Source organism: Parus major, chromosome 4, assembly GCF_001522545.3.
Source record: "Parus major isolate Abel chromosome 4, Parus_major1.1, whole genome shotgun sequence".
Lineage (NCBI taxonomy): Eukaryota > Metazoa > Chordata > Aves > Passeriformes > Paridae > Parus > Parus major.
The window spans coordinates 36,376,313-36,390,907 of NC_031771.1; the positions used below are offsets into that span (position 1 = coordinate 36,376,313).

General features: G+C 36.6%; 1 protein-coding gene across 10 annotated transcripts in view; it reads left to right on the forward strand.

The window, feature by feature from the left end:
- Positions 1-3,285: 3,285 nt before the first annotated feature.
- Positions 3,286-14,595, forward strand: part of TENM3 (teneurin transmembrane protein 3) — a 350,102-nt gene continuing 338,792 nt past the window's right edge. For all 10 annotated transcript variants that reach the window (XM_033513516.1, XM_033513518.1, XM_033513517.1 and 7 more), the window contains exon 1: positions 3,286-3,530. The gene's annotated coding sequence lies outside the window, so the exon portion shown is untranslated. The remainder of the gene's footprint in view (positions 3,531-14,595) is intronic.

The window sequence follows — 14,595 nt, forward strand, 5'->3', positions numbered from 1 at the left end:
TACACATTCTCAAGTGGCAATTATGTTTTCTTATCATGAGTAAAATGTAATACATTTAGTGGAGATTCACTTGGCAGTGTGGGAAGGAGAAAGTGGAGTTCTAGTTCTACATTTACTTCACCATATCCTATTTCCTTGCCACTTCTTCAGCCGTGGCATTGACAACTTGCTGTGCAGTTTGCTGCTGTGACTTCTCCACAGCTCCAGCTCTGAGTGGTGGGTGAGCTCTGCACATCACATCCCACTTTCCATCTCTTCAGTCAAGTACCTGTGTTCCCTTGTCTTCAAAATATGTTATGACTTAACAGTACAATAAATCAATCACTGGAATATCCAATACCCCAGTACAAGATCAAAATACAATTCTGAGTCCATAGCAATTTGCTCCTTGGGGTTTGTGTTTTTTTACTTCCCAGAAGCAGTTTTATGTTGACATGCATGTCTGTTACCCATACCATTCTGACATGGTGCACGACAGGATTGTCTTGTTTGCGCTTGCCTAGGCTCACTGTGGCTAGTTTGGCAGATGGAGCAGTCGTTCTTGTTGAGGTCAAGTTTGTACCTTTAGACGAGAGCACAGTGCTCCCCTCTGCTGCCACTGTTCAGGGAGTCGCTGCCTTGTTAGCCTAGTAAACATTTTCAGTTTGAGTGCTGGCAGCTTATCTTGTCAACCATTGACAGAGGTAAATTTCCCTCTGTATTAATGCAGCAGGAAAAATGGCCAAGCAGGCATTTTTCCGCATTCTTTTTGCAGCCACCAGCAAAGGCTACAAACTGAGCCTTTTGGGTGTGATTCTGTGGAGTTGGTCTTAAAATTTCTGAAGTGATCAGAAGTTATGAATTCTTAAAAAAAACCAACCTAGATAGACTAAATAAAAAGTATTGTAAAGAAGTGAAAAATATATTTTTCTGAAAAAAGTATAGAATTAAAGACAGCAAACTCTTTTATGACTTTACTGTACACTGTATGGTTAATGTAAGTCAGTCAGCTTCTCTGATTAAACATATCTGTGTATGTTCTTCTCTTGGGACATTCCCTTTTCCCTGTGTTTTATAAGGGTGACAGAGGCATGTGCCTTTAGGGAAAGAGCCTGTTTTAAAATTTTGCAGAGGGAATTTAAATAGGCATAGTCTAGAAGGTTTTGTTTGTCATTGGGGTGTCAGGTTTTTTGGTTTGTTTGTGGGTTTTTGTTTAATTTTTGGTTTTAAATTTCCCTTCTCTTGCCCTTTTCCTCCCACTTATTTCTCTCTTTGTGCCAGTCTAGTTGAAAAATATTGTGCAGTCATTTATTGAAGTCTTTCTTCTGTTTCTGTGAATCACTAAATTCCCTTATTTGTGTCATATAGCATATGGCAAAATTACAGAATTGATCCAGAAAAAAAAAGGAAATGCCTTTGCTTTTAAGATTTCCTTTACATTTTCAGTCACTGAAGTAAAAATTTGCATTAGTGGTCAAGTTGAATAGACTTAGAGGATATCTCCTAAGAAATGAAACCTCTCCTAGACTGAAAACCATCTTAAAATCACTGTCTCTTTTCTGTTATCTATGTGTAGTTTTTATGACAGCATTAATTTTTAAATTTCATAAATACTATATACAATAAATGTAGATATCAAAATCAAATACAATAGACACACGAAGTTTAGGAAGTGAGAAAATGAGAGAGTGATGCTGGCACATACAATCTTGCTACTGTTTTCCTGTGGCAACAGTCATGGATTCTGCAGCAAACACATAATTAAATATTGTATCAAATACATGAAACTAAATGAACGTTTCTCAGTTTATGTATCAATATTTAGCTTTAAATTCGAAATCTCGCTTGCCATCATACACATTTCATTCCATAATTTTCATGGTCACCTTGCAGCATGGATAATATAGTTTTTAAATGTGGGTTTTCAACTCCTAATTCCTCTCCATTGCAAGAGAGTCTGCCATACAAGCTGCAGAAATATTTTACAAACACCTGGAAAAGGATGAGAAGTTTAGATTTGAGAGACAGATGTGTTTGAGAGATCTGGTTGAGTCTGCTCCTTATTTCAGTAGTTTGGATGACCTCTGTTACTTAAAGGGCTCCAAAACTGGATTGGCAGCACCATATGCCAGACTGAGTGGCTATTGCCTCAAAGAAAACCCTAATTGCTGCAGGTGTTTACCGCATGATGCAAAGAAGGTTGCTCTTTCTAGTAGTGCAGACTTCATACCTGTGTTTTAAAAAGCATAACCTCTCTCCTGTCCCTGTGGCTGTGTTACTACACTCTTAATTGATGTGGGATCCTGGACTGTACCTTTAAGGTTTACTGATGGTGTTTGTGGAACATGACAATTTTACTGACCAAGGCATGAAAGAAAATGAAGGTTTTTGACAGGTTATATGGAAATTAGCCCTGAGACAGCTGATCTGAAGAAAGAAAAGATATTTCTGTAGCTTGAGAGACATATCCATTCAGTTTCAAAGTCAGTCTTAGCCCAGCAGATCTATCTTTAAAAAGTTGCCATTTTAATTTACTGTGACACCTGGTAGGCCACCAGCACCCCAGGTATTCCCCTGGTATGCTGTTCCACTTGGTTGTGTCACTGCAGGAGCAAATTCTAGCCCTCAAGTTGGCAGAGGATCACCTTCAGGAACAAATGAGTGTCATGTACAGCTGAAATAATGGCTTCTGTGTCACTTACACGATTACCTTTGGTTTTGACATTTAGCTGGTGGGAAAAAGAATCTGCTTAAGTAGAGTCTTCCCTGCCATAAAATACTTGGTTTTCTGCCATAAATTTAAATAGTTAATAAGGAATAAGTGTCTTAGCTCTAGCCAACTGGACCTCTTGTTGCTGTTGGTCTGATGGTGTAATAGCTCTGGCAATTCTGTGAGCTAATAAAAATGGTGAATGTCCCTTTATGTGAAGACTTTTCAGTTTATTGAGAAATTTCTAGGAACAAGATCAAGTTCCATTGTTTAAACATATTTTAATAGTATATATCACTGAAAAAAATTTTCAATATGATTTTTTTAGTTTCACTGCACAGTTTCCTGCTGATGTATTTGCTTTCTAATGGATAGTTTTGGTTGGAAATCTGGGGGGAAAAAAGCACTATTCCTCTGACTTAAGCATTTTAGAACAGCTAATTCTACTATACCTTTAAAAGAGGCAATTTAAGAAAACTGTGACTTTTCTAATGCTCTTTCTCATGGAGATATGTTGAAAGTATCAAGGGTAAATGAATAAGATGCAGAAAGAAATAATCCTAGAACTGAGAATTCTCTTCTTTCTTGGCAGCATCTAAGCCAGTCTGACCAAGAGCAAGACTACTCTGACCATCTAAACCAGTCTGACCAAGAGCAAGACTACTGACATAGCCATTGCTGTTAAACTGTTCAGGTCCTGGGCAGCTGGATCATTTACTGACCCTTCTCTTCATGTGATTTCTTCTGGGATCAAATGCAGCACTGCCATGCTGAGCATTTCCCAAACACAGGAGGACTGAACAGGAGACAGACTTATCTTAGATTGACGACTAGATTGATGGTAAGCAGCGCAGAAGGTTCAAGCCTCATGCTAGCATAAAATCATTTGACAGATATAAATATTTGCTTATAAATTGAAAGAGTAGGTAATAATAGTGGTTTTTTATGATTACATTACATGATATTTTGTGATTACCCAGACTAATAGCTAGCAGATGGCAGAGTATACGTTTTACTTGTTTACCAAGTTGATGGATGGCAGTGATTGAAAAACATTTTTTTCCTTGTTGCATTACTCTAAAAGCTTAGTAGTGGACAGGCAATTTACAATATGAGTCAACAATAATTTGTATCTGCTCTTGATTTTGGGGGGCATCAGTTATTCTCTTTATTTTATTTGACTTCTCTGAATGATATTTTCTTCTTAGATGAACAGGGAAAAAAATGAAATCTACTTTGAAAGCCAGGTCTTTAAAGGGATGCATGTGTGCTTACAGTCTACATATACAAATAGTATCTGTTTATATGAGGAATAAATGGTAGGAGGTTTTCTCCACTGTTCTATTTCAATGTTTATCATATTACTTGGACATTTTGACGAAGAGAGATAGGCTCTGTCTTTTGTTTAGGCACCTCAGCACAAATCTACATTGCTATATTGCATGCTACCGAGAGAGTTAAAACTATCCAGTCACAATAATAATGGCAGTGGTTTTCATCCCTTCTTTTTAATTGGTATTGACTTACTCACATTATCTATGTGTATGTTTTAGATGTATCTCCTCTTCAAGTGTTGTTTGTTTGGTTTTCTTTCTTAGGTGCAATGACTTGGGAATACTCCATAACTGTGGAGTTGTTTCATGAGTAGTAGACCTACTAAAACCTACTAAACCTGACTTTCTTTCTAGGTTCATTCCCTATATATTTTAGTCCCCACTGTCAGGTGCCCTAGCTCCCTGCCATGTTCCTCAAGTGTGCCTTTCATTTTAGTCTCTCTCAATGTTTTTTTGGGTGTATTAGGAATGTCATGCTTGTGGTTTCAACAAATAGAATGTGAATTTTGATTAGTAAGTAGATTGCCTTTCCTTCGAGGGAAAAGGGGAAGAGCTGTGTTTGCTCTTCCTCAAGACTCACTGTTGCATCCTATTTTTTCTGAAAGGTATCTAACTTCTGTGAAATTCATATCTGAGACATCTAGTATCTTGCAAAATTTGATAGGACTTGGACAGTGTGGTTCAAATTTTATGGATTTCTGTTTAGTCATTTCATATCAATTTTTTATTTTTTTTTCCTCCCCCTGGAAAAATCAAGCTGAAACACTTGGAGCCAGAATGTAATTTTTGCTTAAAGACTCCAATAAGACCATGGATTTTTTTCCCCATCGTAAAAGAGGAAGGAAAATCATTGCAAGAATTACTCTGACTGGACAGGATTAAACATAACTTGAGATACTATTTTCAGATAACAAAACATCTGCCTTTCAGCCAGAGGACGCTTCATAATGTATATGCCTATTTGTAACAGAAATATTAAGTCTAAAACTGTCCCTTGAATTCCCTTTATGAATTTACACACATGATAAGACCTGAAAATACATTATTAGTACTATGTTCAGTTTTTTATCAATCACCGATAGATCCGCTAAGCCTCTGTAATTCTGCCTTACAAATACTGTCTCTCAAAGGGTTTTCATTACTCCAAACTGCTAGTGGCCTTTCAGCAGGAAGAAGCCTACAATATTGTCTTATCTTGTGTAATGTGAGGGGAAAAAATGTATTCAGATAGTTGCTGGTTTAGTGAGCTTGTTTGTCATAGGCTCTATTCCCAAGGTGCACTTGTTTCCTGGGCAGTAATTGATCCATTTTTTATTTCCTTCATCTCCTGCTTTTTCACCACCGCATTCAGATTTTTTGTGGCAAATATGTACGTGTCAACAATTACTGTCTTGTTGTTCAGCTTCCCTACCCTTGACTGAATTTTTATTTTGCGTTCTCCACAAAATTCAAGTTTCAGACCAGTATGATAATACAATATTTTCCAGCTTGTATCATTAAAGATGAAACACCTTTGGTAGTGGTGCCGAACTCTGTTTGCAAAGAGAATGAGAAATAAACAATAGAAATCTAGCTATCAAGGCTCCAAACTGAATTTTGTATGGACACCTGACTTTACGTACTGAATGTCGCTGGTAAATGCTTGAGGTCACCAGTACAGGAGAAGAGCGGGAGTAGACAAGAAAGAGCAATTCTTGTCTGTCCTCTGTAAATTTTTATGGTGTTCTTGCTGTAAGAAGATGAGTGCTTCAGCAAAAGTGGCTGTTGGATCAGAACCAGTTTCCAGGTCTGGATTCACTGTGTAATTCTTGCTGGATTCAGATAATGAAGCCAGGTTATGTGGTGAGGATCATGGTTTCTTTCATGAGCACTGTCGGAGTCCTTGTCTGTGCCTGTCCCTGTCCTGCCTGCCTGTTACAGGGGATGAATGCAGATGCAGGCGGGGGAACAGACACCTTAAAACTGACTTGGTGAAAGTAAATATTTAGCACAGGTGAGCCTTGGTAACAGGGACACCCCAAACTTTGGGATGGGACAAAGGGCTGGGCACAGACTTGGCTAGAGGTAGAGGGACACAGGGTTGCTGCCCTTGTGTAAAGTTTCATGAAAAATAATCTTAATCCTGTTGTGGAAATACATATACACCTTTCTGGTTTAGAAGATGACAGTGATAGATATGCAAGTCCTGTTAATGTGAAAAATCCCAGAGTTTTGCCAGGGTTATAGATGATGAAGTAAGGGATAGTTCCTAGTTAAAGAATATATAAAATGTACAATTGACTTCAGTTGTCTTTGCTCAGAAAGGTCGTGGATTGGTGGGGTTTATTTTGTTTTGATTAAAAAAACCCCAAAAAACAAAAACCCTGTTGTATCTCTTTAGCAATTGAAAAAATATTTACTGCCTGGCATGTGAGTTTTTAAGCGACTGATTCAATTTAAAAGAAATAATTTGCAAGTAGCTTAATGTTATGAAGTTTGGCATAGAAATTACTCATATTCTGTTCTTAGCCAGAAAGCCCTAGGTTCAATACCAATGCTAACACAAGGCTTTGAGTTGGTATTTATGAAGGGTTGAGGGAAAACAAAAAACAATATGAGAGGAAAAGTAGTTCATATCTCCAGAAGACATATTTTTAGTAACAAAACGACTGTTCTTTTGAGTATTGTGCTTTTTTAGTAACTTTTCAAAAATAGGCACTGCTTTTTTGGTAGATTTTAATGGAATTGCCATCTTGCATGCAGAAAAAAGGGCACATATGAAGCAGTGTATGTTAATTTATTACAGCAAATCACTTTAAAGTATGAAAATTGTAGAAGTAACACTGAGCCCTGTACTTAAAAAAAAGTGATTTGAAGATTCTGCTGCTGTAGCTCTCCGAGAGTTACTAGAAAGAATGGAGATAAAAATAAGCTTAGTTTCCCTTCTGTTTGTGTCATCTGTGGTGTCCAGTCCCCTCTCCTCTTGCCTAACGCTGCTGATTTGTTTATAAGTTTTGATTAGGAACCCAGGCTTGATATGGTTCATGTTCTAGATACTATGGTTTGTGACATAGGTGAAGACATCTTGCTCAAGGTCACAAGAGGTAAATTAAGTTTCAGGATGCTGAATATAAATTTTTTTTTTCTCTCCACTTTGTTCCCTCTTTACCCTGTAAATAGCTTGTTTGGAAAATTGAGTAGTACCCATTTGTACTATCAGTTTTCTGTGAGAAAAAATTCTTATAATGAAAAAGAGAATATTGATCTGGATAACATCCCTATACATAAAACATTCACTGATGTCTCTTCTGTATTTCCAGTCTATCCCTTACAGGCAAGATGACACTTCTTCCCTTTACTTAAGAATAAATAATAATTTTAAAAAGCACTCTTTCCCCACATACACACTCTCACAAGTGATTGACTGTATTTGTTTAGATCAGTTGCACTGTCTTGGGGAAGCTAGAGGGAAAATTGGAAATGCATCTACTGTATCTCTTGTGTAAATTAGTTTTCTGATAGTTTTGATAGAAGATAATTGCTTAAACATGACAGTTAATTTGTGTTGTGTTCCAGTGTAGAAGCTTCAGAAAAAGTGTGTTACAGCATGTACAGCTGACTTTACTTTAAATTTTCTTGACTTCATACCAGAGGCGTTTTTATCTCTGCTAGAAGTACTGTATATATTTTTTTGCAGTATGCTAATACAGCAATCTGTGCAAGGAATAGAATCTTGGTTTTGATCTTACTTTAGAAGTTACTGGCAATGACCATGTCTTTGCTATAAAATATAACAAAATTGGGAAAATGCAATATTTAATGCCTGACCCTCGGTACATAGGGTCTATAGTTGAAATCTAGTTGAAATCAGTTTTTCCAAGCAATGAAAAATACACTTAAATCTAATTTGTATCAATAGTTTATAGGAAGGTTAGGTTAAAAGGCTTATTTTTAACACCTCTTTACTGAATTTATTTATTTGGTATAGTACATGGGTAATTAGAAAAAAATAAAAGTTTGCTTCATAATGAAGCCCCTAGTGTTCTAACCTGGGATAATGAACAGGCATTGGCTTTCAATGAAATAGTGAGTGAATGATCATATTGACAGTTCTGGCTATAAAAGAAGAAATCCAGGTGTTCACTATTAGTCTGTCCAAATCATTTCTCAAGTTCCGGTGTCTGATGTAAATTGAAGTGAAGCAATTTAATTGCAACGTAATGCTGTGTCATTACACCTCAGTCATAAATTGTGCTTGTACTAAAAGTCATTTGAATAAACTTGGAAGTCTCCATGGAATTAATGCTGTTATTAATGAGAAAGTAATGAATCACTGTATGTTTGATCACACTATGGTGATGCAGAAGAGATGGAACAGGAAAGAAAGTGACTGAAGGAAACAAAACAAGCAAGACAAACAAGAACAATTATTCTGTGATATTGGTTTGTTGTAGAGGCTCTGCATCCCTGCCTTGGTGTGTCTTGCTGGACAAGGAATGCTAGTGGCATTTCATAACAGCAAAAATCTGAGAGGATGATAATGTAGTCATTTCACTGAAATGCTGATGACCAGACACTGACATACAGGGAACACTTTCACTGCTGCTTTGTTATGAGAAACATAGCCAGCCTTAATGGTTCTAAAGGCCTGAAGCAATTGCATAAAGCACAAGTGTAAGGAGAAGTGTTAAGCTTGAGAAAGCACTGATAATTTATGCCTCTTCTTTAACATTCCTCAGTTTGGATTTCTGATTTATACCATTGTCCGTGACGCAGCCAGTGACTGTGATGGGGCAGGCTGTGCTGCTTAACCCAGCTTGGGTTCCTGGCGGTGCAGGGCTCCTGGTAGCCCATCATCCTGGGGTGAGCCTGGTGCCTCTTCCTTCTCTCCCCTGCCCACAGTGAGCACGCAGTCAGCAGGACACACTGAGAAAGAGCAGAGCACTTTGGCATTTGGAGAATAAGCATTACTTACCCTTGCTGTGCATATCTTTAAATTGCTGCACTTGTGAACAAAAGCCTCAGTACTGGATATAATGGTATTTTATTACATCATAAAAAGTGAGTTTAATCTTGATTTGTTTGCTGCTATGGCAGAGTTACTGAAGCACCACCTCTGCTTCTTTTCCTGAAGAAATTTATTCCCTTGTAGGTTTTGGTTTCTGGTCTGAATACTCTGCAAATGTCAGAGTGGTGCTGTATATTAAAATACATCATTATTCCTCTTGGTACCACAGCATGATAAGTATGAAGTAAAAGATTTTTAAAGGTACACATACATCTTCCCAAGAGACAGATTTTTGCAAATCTGTCTCCATTTACTCTCATTAGTATTAAATCAGTACAATTGATAACAAATGTCAGACTGTAATGTTTCTGGTGAAGCAGACCATCTGCTTGTTTCATAATATGAACATTTATGCTTACAATCAGTATACTTCAACAACTGGCTGGAAATGCCAGGTAGTAATGTCTGTTACTTGAGGTCTCTGAATGCATTATGTATATTAGAACCATAATTAGTTCCATGCTTTCTGGCAAATGTAGTTATTAAAGTAGATTTCTTTCTGTGGATTGCTTTCTTCCCTTGAAAGTACCATCCTTCTCTTAGCCTCTGTTTTATTTCTCTGTGATTGATTGTTTCTTACTAATGTATTTATTTTTCAAGCTAGTTTTCTCTCTTTGAATAACTGGAATTTTTGAAGGCTGACTACCAACTAAAATAATGTAGCGATATTCAAACAGAATTATCTTGCAATCAACTTACCATTTCATTTTGACAGAAAGTTTTTGATTAAAAACAAACAGTAAACAAAATAAAAGTACAAATATCTAAGAAATTCCTCAATTAAGGCTTTTAGAACTGAAGAATAACTTGCTTTTCCTCTGCAGGGGGCAATGGAAAGTGAAAGATGACTTATATTTCAGATGACTGTTCAATTGTCTTTCCCATGTGGATGCAGGTGCTTTTATTGGGATGGATGGGTGATAAGTCTTCAGTCTCTTTGGTTTTCCATAAATCTGATTTCTTTATGTCAGCAGTTGACATCCATGTTTGTAGTCAGACATTACCAGTTCTTGGTTCACATTGCCACTCTGTATGCTGTGCCTTGGGAGAGTGGAGCCACCATGTTAAGGAGAGCTGGGCTGAGAGTGTTCCTGTGTGCTTTGGTGGGTCCTGCAGCATGGATGGCACAGTGCAACCACAGAAACTGCTGTGGAGGAAGCCAGAAAGGCTTTAGCACCAGGTCATTATGGTCTCAAGCTGCCCAGAAAACAGGGAATGCCCATCTGGACAGTCCATTTAATTAGAAGTATAGCTTTGTGAAAATCACTGACACAGATGAAGAGAACATGGGAGAGAGATACTTCTGCTGTTCCTATTTTTTTCTCAAGCCTCTTTCCTGGAAAAAGAGAGTCTTTGATGTCTTTGACTGAGGAATCTGTTGAGATTCTGGTACAAAATATGGAGACTAGGGTTGTTTTTTTTGTGAGATAAGCATTGCTTTTTCAGGAAGGAAACTGGAGAATTGTGGTATGTTAATAGCAAAGCTCTATATGTTATGCAGACATTTTTTCAGCAAGAAACACTGTAAATAAAATCAGTAAAAAGATGTTAGATGCATTCCTTATTCTCTTTTACAGTAACCTTTTCAATTTGAATATGAAACAGTTGTTAACGTTGTACACTTATAGCAGATAGAGAAGATTTGCTGAATTATTGCTAGTGATACATAAACTGATCCCTGTATTTACTAAATTTCTTTCTCCATTGTGATTTGAGAATGAAAGATAATTGAGTTATTCTTTCATTTTTCAAGATTGGCTGACTTGAATATTTGATAAAAAGAAACTTGGGTTTTATTTGTCATTGTGCTGCTGGTTTTCAAACACTGGCAAAGCTACTTTCCTACTTGTGGCATATGACGCAATCTGTGTTTTTAACAAGCTTTCCCCATTTTGCTGGTTTATTCAGTGTTTTCAGAGCAACATGTTCCATTCCCAGCTTTCATGTTTGGCTTGGAAACCTGCACTGTTTAAAATTTGAAAATGAGCAATATTAATTCATCCATCTTGGTTTTTTTTTAATCTACATTGTTAATCTTTAATTATAAGATTATTCTTAGAGTATTATGTCTGAGCAGTTACATATGTAACTTGCAGGTACATATATAGAATATATTCTTGAACATTTATTTATATGTTAGGTTTTTGCATAAGTACTTGGTATGTGTTTGTCTTTATCAGTTGAAGCAGGATTAAAAATCTGTCCTGTAAAATACAAATATCTGTACTCTGTAACGTATTTGTATTTCTGATTTATCCACTGAGTCTTGGTCAGACAAAGCAGCAGAGATGTCTTGTGTACTGAACATTAGCAATTTTTAGATGCTCCAAACATCAAGATTTTTAAGCAGAGGAGTTCAGACAGTGAGAAAAATCAATTGAACAAAAACTTTGCTTGAGATTACTGTAGTATTTGATGCTATGATTCTAAGCAGAAGGTCTGGTAATGCGTATATGGAGTTACAATCCTACAATAAAATCAGAGCCTGCATGTTCTGCCAAGGTTCTTAGTAAGTAAATATTCTGCAGAATCTGTCACCTCATGTTGAAGAAAGTAAAAGGCAGCAGCCATGCAAAATTGCAGCAGGTTTTAAAGCTATAGAACTTCTTCAATGGAATTAAAATATTTTAAGTCACAACATATACGCTTATCCTTATAGTATTAGGGTATTATGTTTTTCTGTGTTCTGTGTAACGATGTGCTTATGATGCATCATTGTGATTTAAAACATTTAAATCTTCATTTATTTTTTTATCTTCTTTATTGTTTTCTTTTTCAATTGTTATTTTAGCTCTCCTGATCTCAGTAAAAAAAGGCAGTTTCTACTGTTCTGTTTTGTTGTGAGTTTTTTGGAAGGCAAAGCTTTGGCAAAAGGATGCAGGAGTTTACAGGCGTGCTTGTTAAGATGGCCTCTTAACTGCTTAATTCATGGAAGAACTGCAAGACTGGAGAGACTTCTCCCATTTTCACCTCTAACCTGTGTGTAGGACATACCAAGCAAACATAGGCCATAAATGGATGTCACATGAGTCTGTTTTCCAGGCAGTTAAGCATCCCCTAATATTCAACCAATATCAGCACAGTAAAAAGAAAACAAACAAAAACAAACAAACAAAAAACCCGAAAATCATTTTTTAACAAAAATTGTTGTTAGTTAAGACTTCTTTCTTAACAAAACAGGTACTATTTTCTTACTGTTTTAAGCAGGTTTGAGTAAGTTGGTAGTCATTCCATTTTCTCATAAACTGTTTTTTATTATTATGAGATTATATTGTATGTAATAATTAATTGTGAAATGTTTCCTGTGATTATATGGTATGCATATTCTATCAAATCTTTAGTTTCAGAGAAGCAAGGGGATGATCTAGAAACTGATCAGCCTCTGAGAAGAATCCTGGGCATAGACTGAGTTGCTAGTTAGTCAGACACTTATTGAGTGTTCCAGTTTATTCCTGAAATGTGCAGCACCATTTGGAGCTGATACATGCTGACAAGTGATATTCTTGTCTTGTCATTTTTATCTAGTTAGGTAATTCAAATAAATGGGTAAATGTACCCAGAACCTGGAGTGAGGTACTAGTCTGCCTACTGCTTTGCTTTCTAAGAGTTGGCTTAGATTGTTCACTTAATAAAAAGTTTTAGATGTCATGTCTTTAGAAGGCCTAATATAAAATTCCTCCAGCTAAGGAATATTTTTATCATCAACATTTTGGTAGTAAAAAGATAGTCAGTGTTAGACTTTACTCATAGTCTTTTCCATAATAGTTGTTAAGAAATTACGTTTGAGATTGACCTAGCTCAGGATAATGATGACTGCTGGGAGAGAATATGTGCAGTTTCTGTGCAGGTATTATTTCTTTCATTTTTCTCCTCCTTATATAACTGCTGTATTTCTACAAATCTCTCATCCAACTCCCTGCCCTATCCTTTTCTTGTTGACATTTTTTCTACACATCTCTTAAAAAATAAAAGGTGTGTATTTGTTCATTTCTTACGTGACAAGACCCTTTCTCTCTCGGGTCCTTCTCACAGGGGTCACTTTCTGGCCATTTGCTCTTACTCTTATACACAGGGTCTAAACTATGCTGCTGACTGACAATTCTGTGCTTGTGATTTTCAGCTGTACATATTCCTTGACACCTTTAATGACTCTTCTCTTCTCTTTGCCTGCTTGTTCTGACTTTCCCTCTAAATACTTCGCATGAATGTGTTTCTCCTGGGGACAAATCAACTGTTCTTGTATAGTTGCTATTTAGACTTTCCATGAATAACCTTGGTAGTGTTTGATCCCGAAGTTCTCAACTGATACTTTTACTCTACCTGGATATGTAATTTACTATATATAACATTGGCACTTTTTTTTAGTACCCTCCCTGTGGTCTGAACTTCCTGTCTTGACAGTTTCATTTCTCTTCATCCCTTCTTTGTCTCTATATTTGCATTGTATGAAAGAAGCATTCATTCTTTTTCTGACTGTTCTATAACTTGGCTGGCTTCCAATTAATTTCAGGGATCAATATGAAACCATTCTCTCTTACTCATAATCTGAATATGCTGTGTGATGTATTTTACTTTCAGTGTTCTCATTTTAGCACATCATGAGTCAGTGAATGAGTTACATGAGTCAAGTGAATTTTAATAGCTCTTATGTCGTACATATTGCTTAAAAATATTTCTTTAGGCTGTTTTTTTGCAGCTACTCTATCATCTTATTTGGGTGAATAATTTTCTTAAAACTTAATTTTGAAGTTGCTTGTGGTTGTTCTCATTTGTTAGATTTTAAAGTGTAAGTACATTTGCTGTGATTCATACATGACATTTCGTACAGTCCTTCAGCGTTTGGCTCTTGCAGTAGGGTGGGAGCTGCCAGTTTGCATCACAAGCAAAGTGCAAGAGACAAGGGAGCAACTCCCGAGCTGTGGTGCTGTGATACCCATAGCTGAGCTGAGCAGCAACAACAGCTCTAGCTCTGAACACCTGTATTGACACTGTATCAGCTGTCACATCTGTAGAGCTGATATAATGTTCCTACCATCAAATTCCAACCAAAAAAAGTGTGGGGATTTTTTCAGGTGTCAATGGTTGAGGCATTTCGGAGATTGTTGAATACAGGGAACTGGTTCATTAACGTGTTGTTGTTAGCTACAGCTGCAGAACTTAAAAAGAGGTGATCAGTTATGCAAAGGTCAGAGCCTATTTGGAAGCTTGTGTTTGTTTCAGTCAAAATGTTTTAGCTTCAAATGTGAACTAAGGAAAACCAGTTCCTTCCAAAATGGTGTTTACATGTCATGACAAATTCGCTTAGACGTCACTGACTGCCCAGAGAATAGCTCTGAAAGCTATTACGTTTTGAAGTTAATTCTGTCTAAACCTTTACTAAGTGTTAGCAAATTTTCAAGTACAAGTGACAAATTTTATCCAGAAGCCTTTGAGAGACATTAAAGTCTCTTACTTTGTTTGAAAGTTTAAAATTTTGGGTTTTGTTAGAACATTTTTCCACTTTAATGTTTTGTCTATCGTATACA